Genomic DNA, 8,753 nt, shown 5'->3' on the forward strand with positions numbered 1-8,753 from the left:
TGTGCTACCACCACCGCTGCCTGCTTGCTTTGGCACAGGGCATGTGTGCCCTCTTCTCCCTCATGTGCTGCTGGGCTACTTATGGAAAGAGGGAGGTAGTGGAAGAGGATGTAAGGAAAGCACATGTTGCATGGCAGCAGCTATTGCTGCCACAAAGGAGAAGGAAGTGAGTATGCACACATGCACAAAATCAGGAAGATTTAGAAGAAATGAGGAGGAAGATATGCACCCAAAGGTGGGCTGGTGGTGACAGCATTTGATACCGTGCCTCTGGCACACAGAGGTCTTAGGCTGTTTTGGCGTGTGGGGAATGTTTTCAACATGCAGTGTAGATATGTATGAAGATGGCTAGAAGGACAATTTGTTATGGGGCAGCTTACGAATAAAGTTGTTTATTATTAATTACTACTACTACTCCTACTACTTTGACAGTCCATGCTATCCGTGCTATTGCTCTGTTAGATTATTGTAATGCATCATATATTTGATTGTCCATGAAGATGGTTCAAAACTTTAGTTGATTCAAAGCATAAACCTTTGACTGGAAGCTGTACTCCTGACCATAGAATACCAATCCTGAAAGATTAGCACTGGTTTGAAGTCTGTTTCTGGGATCAATTAAATTTGTTGGTTTCAAATTTGAAAGCCCTAAGTGGCATGGAGTGATGGAACCAAGGCACTTCTGTCTTCAACCAAGGCACTACTACTGTACGAACCTGACCAAGTTTAGATTTTAATTAAGCCTTCTGAGGCTTAGATTTTTTTTCCTGGTTAAAGTTCTTTCCCCCCCTCTATCTGACAATTCATGACACACAGTGAATCTTAATGCAGTAGAAGTGACTTAAAACTTGATCCATTCGCCTATTATGTGGAATTGGTTGGATTAAACCAACTCCCATGAACACACAGGGCACGGGCATCCTCATTTTTTCAATTTTATAGGATTGTGTCTTATGCTGTCTCAGCTCTACAGTTTGCTCAAAGACACAAAATACGTATCTTAAGATATTCCATAGTGGATCGCTGGGTAACATCTAAAAGGAGCAGTCAAGAACATTGCCAGTGTCTCTGAGACTTTCTCACAAAGATCCTGACATTATTTTATTATTATTTATTTGCTGTCTATAACACCCTTCCAAAGATGACTCAGGGTAGTTTACACAGAGAAATAATAAATAAATAAGATGGCTTCCTGTCCCCAAAGGGCTCACAGTCTAAAAGAAACATAAGATAGACACCAGCAACAGTCACTGGAGGTACTGTGCTGGGGGCGGATAGGGCCAGTTACTCTCCCCATGCTAAATGCCCTTTCCATAAAGCAACGTGGTACATATTGATGATAATTGTTGGTAATTAAACTACAGACTTAAGGAAGGGGGGATCAATAGTATATGCAGTACTCATGGCCTTAGATGTCTTCTTGTTTCCAACTTATGTAACACAGCAATCATATTATATAAGACATTAAAGTGACAGTGGCAAGCATTCTTGCTAGTTTGTTCAAGTTTGTTTTGTATGGAGTTAGAGTCAAATCAGATATTGACAGCAATGTGCCCCATCTAATTTGCTGGCCTTTGCCATCAAGTGATAACATTCTTTCTCCTTTATAATTTTGTCAAAATCTTCTGAGCACTTAACCGTTGAACAGACCCTGAGACTCTATTCTCAAGAGTGCATTTCTGGAGTGCATACTGTAGAGACGACTACATAGCATTGTCCATGTGATATAAAGCCAAATTATGTCCAGTGCACTAGCTGGTCTGTGCCTACTGCTGGGAATCTGACTATCTGACATACTCCAAAGTACTAATGGTATAAATGTAGGGAACAAACTGTGGCATCTCAACCTTTGGTGGTGCCTCATGCAATCTAGGGAATCTCCTTCTACATGCGGAAGCGGAGTTATGCTCATGTATGGACTTCTTCCACTTGTGAAATAGCCTGTGTGTGAGCACAACTCACCTTCTGCTCAGAAGGAAATTCTGTATGTGGTGTGTGTGATGGTTCCTGTATGGGCTGCCACCAGTTATCTTCAATAGTCCTCTCCTAGAATATCTATTGGCATGAGATATTATGCCAAAAGAGTAAGTCCAACTATTTTAAAAATAAAGAGGATGAGGTGATTCGCACAACCAAAAACTTCCCACTGACTCTAAATTCTAGCTTCTGAGGTTGATAGAACTCTCCCTGTCTATCCCAGTACCTAGCAACAGTTGCCATGCTTACCTCACTAACCCCCAGACTGAGCAACATATAAAAACATAATTGTTAACCAGTGAGTTCTTCACAGTGTCCCACACTGTGAAAGGTCTGGATGATAGATAGTGGCAGCACCCCAGCCCCCTCACCCCCCCCCCCTCTTCTTGTCATGCATCTGGGGCCACAAGTCCAAAGTCAGGACTGGGAGAAACAGGAGCTCACTGTGGTGAGGCAGGGCAGGCAGTCAGAAGCCAGAAGGTCAGACAGAAGCCAGATGTCAGGAACACAGCAAGGGTCAGAGCTGGGGAGTCTCCAGTATACTGCAGATATCAGAATACAAGAAACAAGCACCATTTCTTAATTCTGGAAAGTGTGAATGCATTTCGGCATATGTTCTTTAGAACTAATGAAGGTGCTACTTCAGTTCTTTCCACATCACTGTTCCTGAATATTTTTAAGGGACACACTTCACATTTTACATATACAAAGTGATCTTTATCATTTATGAGAAGTACTTGGATTCTGTTCTTGGTATTCATACACAAGCACAAAATGTAGCATAAAATAAGCACTTTGACATCTGGCTTATTAGTGGCAATAACAAGTTAAATTAAATGCACAATGTCACATTGTAAAGGAAATAAGTCTAACATGAATATTGCGGTGTCGTTGGTTACTTCTTGTTCAAGTACATACAAAACAGAATTCCTCTGCACAATACTTAAGCATGTTTTAGCAACAAACACCATTTCAAATGAGAGAAAACTTGTATAGTCATTACATTTCATCTCTCTATTTTATTTCATCTCTCTATCTAGGGATATTTTTGATGTCCCCAGTTTAAAAGGCATTGTTAAAATAATGACAAAGCCAAGTTAGAAAATAGAAATGTTCAAATAATGTAGTTACACTTTAAGTAATAAGGTCAGGCAGCCATCCAGATAGGATGATGCTAAGCGATGTCTGGATTGCAATTTCCTAAGAAAGCCTGCTTAAAAGAAGAAGAAAAAGTCCTCAGCACAGGCAGACACAAGCATCATGCCTAATTATCTCCACAGAGAGAAAACAAAGACTGCAGCTGGTTAACCTGAACATCACCATGAAGGGATTGGTTCCTAAACACTTTCTCTGCCAGAAGGAGAAATCATAGCCAATTACAGCCATCCTGCATGGAAGCCATGCAAACTTTCAAGTTGACCAAACCATTCCCTGTTGGGATGAAAGTGAGAGAATCCTGGCAGATCGATTAGTACTGTGTCCATGAGGACCCAATTGCCTGAGGTTTAAAAAAAAATAGCTCTGTACAAGGCTTACATTCAGAGATAAAGGCAGCCGATGGTTTGCCTTTTGCTCTTTCCTGCAGCACTATGAATAAAAAGGAAAGTGAGTAAACCTTTAGCAGTATGAATTAAAGCACCCTGGGCAATCTGGACCATCATTTACTAGCCTGCATCATTTTTCATGCTCTTTTCATGACAAGAGTTTGGAGGATGGTGACTAATGACCATTTTCAGAGAGACTTATTGTTACCAATCACACAGACAGCAATGATGCAGTTGCTTTTGAGCAAATATCAAAGGTTTTTTTAGGCAAGGAAAATGCAATCATATAGAGGAGGGACAGCAGGGTTAGTAACAAATTAGTGCTGGATTCCAGGCCTGCATCAGTGAAATAATGGTGTGTGAGATGTTTGCCATTACTGTGAAAGTAAGGGCAGCCCTCAGGTGTGAGAAAAACTTCCCTGCTTTTCATTCTTCAAGCATCAGGCCCAGTTTTGCTCTGGGGGAAAGATGGGCTGCTCTTGCTCTTTCAGCTAAAGGTGTGTTATCACTATCAGGAGCACAAAGACAACTGGTTCCAAGCATCACTGGTTCATTGCTGTTATTCAGAGCCAACTACCATATTCTCCAACATTTCACTGATGAAAAACAGGGCATGTTTGTGAAGGTGTAGGGAGTGTGGCAACCTGGGAAGTGAGGCCTACAACTCTGACAACAAGCATGCCACAAGTGTAGAACAGGTAATAAGTGCATGCAGAGTGTGGTATTCTAGATTACTAAAACAAATGAGCAAAATCCATATTTCCAATATTACACACACGCGCGCGCGCGCACTTGCAGCAACCAATTCTTATGCCAAGTATTACCGCTCAAGCCCCACCTCTAATAGTGCTTTGCTGGATTCCATCATGATATGCTATGCACTGCATAGTGTCTCTGTGTTATGCACCTCTTTACCTGCAGGTGTACTAGAGACACAATGCAAACGCCAGGGCAGTGCAGCTATGTCAGTCGAACAGGCATGTTGGACTGACATGCCACCTGTTGAGTGTTGTTCCATCGTGGGAGTCATCTAACAGTCAGAATTGTTGAAAGCAGTGATTTGCTTTATTCAATACTAGCCGACCCCGCACAGAGCATCTGTGCGCTCTTTGGGGCCGGTGGTTACCTCTCCCCCGCCCCTTCTGCCCCAGTCTCTGCTTCCGGGTCCAGCCACCTCTCCTCCCCACTGCCACTTCTGCCCCCTTTCTTTCTCTCCTCCTTGCATCCGTGGCCGGGCCCGCCACCTCTGGCCTCCATGGCCGGGCCGCCTCCACGGCAACCAATCCTCCTGGGTGCGCCTCAGCCAATCAGGCGTGTCTGCCGCCCAGCCAATTAGCCGGGCTCTGGGACTCACATTCCAAGGCACACCCAGGAGAATTAATATAATAGAAGGTAGTGACTTTTTTGATTGAGCAGGGAGAGAGCAAATGGACCTATCCAACCCCAGTATATCATCCATCCAGTGGCTGTTGCTGCTGTCTACCTTATGTTTATTTTAGATTGTAAGCCCTTTGGGGACAGAGGTCCATCTTTATTTATTTATTTAGATTTCTCTATGTAAACCACTTTGGGAACTTTTGTTGAAAAATGGTTTATAAATATTCATCATTGTAGTAGTAGTACAACTGTCCAAAGCCCCCTGCAGTTCTGGCAGAACAATGCAATCACCAAGGCAGGGCAGCTGTGTCAGACGATCAGGCATGCAGGTCCTGTTTAAAAGGCACCCTTATTTTCCCCCCATAAATTCTCTTTTAGGACCCCAAATGGCTCTGGGATTCAAAGTTTATTCTGAGGCTGCAGCCATGGCCTGTGCTGCTCATTGATCATTGTGTTGATGTTTGACCAGACAAAAGGTGCACTGTGTAGTAGCGTGCTAAGTATTTGTGAGATCTGCTTTTCATTTTGAAAGCTTCTGCTGTGGAAATATTTGCCCAAATAACCATGCCCTCCAGGCTTTCATGATTTTTTACTTGCCTGTCTGCAGCGATTGTTCTGCTAATCTGCTTTGGGAAAAAGTGGAAATTAGAGCTGGTTTGATTCTCTCCCTCAATTTTGATGCCCCTTTAACAGAAAGTTTAAAGGGGTGGTCATCAGTTTTGTGAGATGGTGAACCCACAATTTTTAATAAATTGTGTGCAGGGTGGGTGGGTTACAAGGTGGTGCCAGTTGCACAACTGCACGAATTGTGCAAATGACAATATGCAAGACTAAGACCATTATTTCCAGTGGACTTACTTGTGTACAACATCATTTGTGCAGTTTCATGATCTGCATGCATGCAACATTATTGGGCTGATGTACCCTCATGTGGCATGCCAGCACATGGAAGCATACTTTGAGGCTGTTCTCACAATCAGTCAAGCCCAGGATTAGGGAGCCAAACTTAGGCTTGGATGCCCCTGAGAACCACCAGGATCCATGCAGATCCCAGCAGTCCCATGGTGCCAAACCCAGTGCAGAAGCCTGACTTTTAGCTGCGCTTAAGGGCACAAATGTGCCCTTAACCCGGCACCCAAAATTGTGTGTCACCATGAGCTGCTTGCAGCTTGTGCTGACACATAGACAGGCACCTAGAGTGCCTGTCCAGTGGGGGAATCTCCTAGCATATCCACTCAGCACACAGTGCACTGTGGGATACTCACAGGCCTGGATAACAATCTCCGGGCTAGGGATGTGCAAAAAATTTCGGGCACAGATCAATCTGTGCCCGAAACGAGCAATTTTGGGTGATTCGGGGCTGAACTGAATCACCCCCGATGCTCCCCGATATTTTTCAGGGCCAAGCCGAATCATCCGAATTTCGGGGCTGAAAAATTCGGGTGATTCGGCTCATGACCGATTTTTTGGGAATTTTTGAAGTTTTAGTGACTTTGGGGGAGTTTGGGGGCATAGCATGGGATTTGGGCAAAAAGAGTGGGGTGGGGTGGTAGAGCCTAATGGGTGCAGGCTACCACCCCAATTTCAGGGGGATTGGCCAAAGGGCTGATTTTTGCGGAATTTCTGAAGTTTTTGTGTCTTTGGGGCAGATTGGGGCAGAAAGTGGGGCCCAGGGCAGAAGAGTGGTGTGGGGTGGTAGTGCCCAATGGGTGGAGGCTACCACCCCAATTTCAGGGGGATTGGACAAAGGGCTGATTTTTGGGGAATTTTTGAAGTTCTAGTGATTTTGGGGTAGTTTGGGGGCAGAAAGTGGATCTGCCCCAAAAGAGTGGGGTGAGGTGGTAGTGCCTAATGGGTGGAGGCTACCACCCCAATTTCAGGGGGATTGGGCAAAGGGCTGATTCTTTGGGAATTTTTGAAGTTTTGGTGTCTTTGGGGCAGATTGGGGGCAGAAAGTGGATCTGCCCCAAAAGAGTGGGGTGGGCTGGTAGATAGTGCCTAATGGGTGGAGGCTACCACCCATCCCCAATTTCAGAGTGATTGGGCAGAGGGCTGAATTTTGGTGAATTTCTGAGGTTTTTCTTCATATGGTGCAGTGTGCTAGATTGATCCATTCATCATATTCTTAGTAAATGAGAGTGTGAAAAAGTGAAAGTGGGGTCATGAGAGTTGTTTAATTGAAAAAAAATTCATTTGCTATCATAGAATGAGAATTCACACCTCAGAAAATAAGGGAATAACATCCCTTCAGAAAAACTTCTGAGGGGATGGGTGAAATTGGGGATGGGTGGTAGCCTCCACCCATTAGGCACTATCTACCAGCCCACCCCACTCTTTTGGCCCACCCCATGCTATGCCCCCGAACTGCCCCAAAGTCACTAAAACTTCAAAAATTTCCCAAAAATCAGCCCTTTGCCCAATCCCCCTGAAATTGGGGTGGTAGCTTCCACCCATTGGGCACTACCACCCCACCCCAATATTTTGCCCCTGGGCCTCTTTCCCCCTGAATCGATTCGGATTCAGATTCGGATTAAATCCAAATCCGAACCGAATCAAGGGTGATTCGGGTGGCCCATATTCGGGCACAAAACAGAACAGGGGTGATTCAGTTCGGGTCCCAAACTGAATCACCGAAAAGCCGAATTGCACACCCCTACTTCGGGCTCTGTTGATCTGAGCTGCTTCCAGCAGCATGGGTTGTGTGTGTGCATGACTTGCGTGCCACTGGAACTAAATTTATAGAAATACTTGGTGAATCCCAAATTTATAGAATTACTTGGTGGAATAAATCAAGCCAAAATTTATACTAGGGATGTGCACAGTTCTTCCCCCCACCCCAATTTGATTTGTACCTGAATCAAATCACCCCCGATTTGTTTTGGGTCCATCTTGCCAGCTATCACAGGGGTGGTTTGTTTTGTCCACAAATCTCCTGAAACAAGTAGATTTGGGTACAAATCATTTTTCGAATGCACAGGTGGCAGGCTCAGGCAGTGATTCTCTCAGCAGCAGGAAGGGGGTGAAAATAATTCTCTTCTCTTTTCCCCAATCAGGAAAGAAGCAGGAACAAAAAGCAGATAATCCACTCCAAGTAGCAGGCAAGCAAGGCAAAGCATATCTTCTCTCCTTCTCCCTCTCCCTCTCCCTCTCCCTCTCTCTCTCTCTCTCCTCCCATGAGGCAGAAAGGCAGAATGGTGGCTGCCTGCCTCCTTAAGTACATTTGAAAATCCCTCCTTCGAACTCCCCCACCCTTGTCCCTTCTTTGACCCTTCCCCTAGCCAATGTGGGGTCAGCCACCCCTGGCAACACAAGAGTTGAAGGGAAATGAGCCAATCTGGAACCGGAGGTGGAAATCAACAGCCAATAGTTACACACTCTAAGTCACCAATCTGAAGCTTAGGAGGGTGGGTTTTTTAAAAAAGAATTTCCTGACAGAAAATGGAGACAGCAGGAGAGATCACTACAAAATGGAGGTCTAAATCCACAAACCTTTCAGGTCCAAAATCTGGGCGGTTTGTTTTGTACCTGAATCTGGCCAGCTAACACAGGGGCAATTTGTTTTGTCCACAAATTGCCCCAAACAGGTAGATTTGGATACAAACAGTTTTGTACCTGAATCAATTCACAAATCCCTAATTTATACCATATGGGTAAATTTAAGACATTCAATCAAATAAAATAATTAGTTGTTGAACTAAGTTGTTCATGGTTTCAATTGTTACAACTAAAATAATTTCTTTTTTTCTCACCAGGTGTTACCCATGGCCAGTAGATACCTGACAGAATTTGAGATTTTTGTGTTAGAAAGTAGCTACGAAGTAAAATGATTGATTTATAAGCTCTATTCGATTGTGT

At 44.1% G+C, this 8,753-nt stretch overlaps 1 long non-coding RNA gene across 1 annotated transcript in view; it reads left to right on the plus strand.

The window, feature by feature from the left end:
* The window catches only part of LOC128346338 (uncharacterized), a 32,720-nt gene extending 24,723 nt beyond the window's left edge, over positions 1-7,997 (plus strand). The window contains exon 3 of the long non-coding RNA XR_008316910.1: positions 7,952-7,997. This is a non-coding gene — a long non-coding RNA (uncharacterized LOC128346338). The remainder of the gene's footprint in view (positions 1-7,951) is intronic.
* Positions 7,998-8,753: the final 756 nt, after the last annotated feature.

Source organism: Hemicordylus capensis, chromosome 1 (genome assembly GCF_027244095.1).
Source record: "Hemicordylus capensis ecotype Gifberg chromosome 1, rHemCap1.1.pri, whole genome shotgun sequence".
Lineage (NCBI taxonomy): Eukaryota > Metazoa > Chordata > Lepidosauria > Squamata > Cordylidae > Hemicordylus > Hemicordylus capensis.